Source organism: Orycteropus afer, unplaced genomic scaffold (genome assembly GCF_000298275.1).
Source record: "Orycteropus afer afer isolate SDZICR_OR568_19922 unplaced genomic scaffold, OryAfe1.0 scaffold00337, whole genome shotgun sequence".
Classification (NCBI taxonomy): domain Eukaryota; kingdom Metazoa; phylum Chordata; class Mammalia; order Tubulidentata; family Orycteropodidae; genus Orycteropus; species Orycteropus afer.
Genome location: NW_006921924.1, coordinates 96,838 through 97,886, shown reverse-complemented (window position 1 = coordinate 97,886; position 1,049 = coordinate 96,838).

Here is a 1,049-nt window from a genome sequence, read left to right as displayed (position 1 = left end):
GAAGTAGATTGCCCAGTCTTCCTTCTCAGGATTGGCTGGTGGGTTTGAACCACTAGCCTTCTGGTTAGCAGTCAAATGCCCTAGGCACTATGCCACCAGAGAAGACCTTATTGTTTCCAAGAGCTACAGAAGTGTGACACTCAGCCACAAGGAAAGAATTTCCAACCTGAGGGGGTACATGGGAGCTGCTCTTGGCTCAGACCCTACTGCAATAACTCTCAGTTGTTACTTCAAACCTTCTATACAGTCCTCAAGTTGTGTACCTACTTCCATCCTCATGCTAAGCAGGTGAACTTAGAGTTCCTATCATGAAGAAATTCAAGCAACTGAACCATGAAGTCCCTAAACCCTCCCTGTAATTTCACTCTCATGTTTCCCTAGCAATCCTTGGTCTCAGGGAGTCTCTCTTCTGCTTTCAGACTAAAAACTACTCTTGTTAATTTGATGGGCCCTACAAGAAATACTAAATTATCCTTCCGATTGAAATGAAAGGACAATAGACAGCTCAAATCCACATGAAGAAATAAAGCACACCAGTAAATGTAACTATATAGGTAAATATAAAATATAGTATTAACATATTTTTTGTTTCTAACTCCTCTCTTTTCCTGTGATTTAAAACACAGCTGCATAAAATAATAATTATAAATGTATATTGGCATGCTCACAACATATAAAGTTGTAATTTGTGACAATAACATAAGAGAGAGGCAGAGCTATACAGGAACAATGTTTTTGTATATTATATAAATTAAGTTGGTATTAATTCAAAATAAATTGTTATAAGTAAACATGTCCATTACAATCCCTGGAGCAACCATTAAGAAAATAACTTTAAAATATACAGAAAAGAAAATGAGAAGGGAATCAAAATGATACTACAAAAAAATTAAAAAAACAATGAAAAGGAATAACTGAAGAATTGAGGAGCAAAAAAGAACAAATAGCAGAAATCCTTTCTCATCAACTATATTAAATATATACAGAGGATTGAATTTTCCAATTGAAAGTAAGAGATTAGTTAAATGGATTTTTTTTTCTTTTTTTTT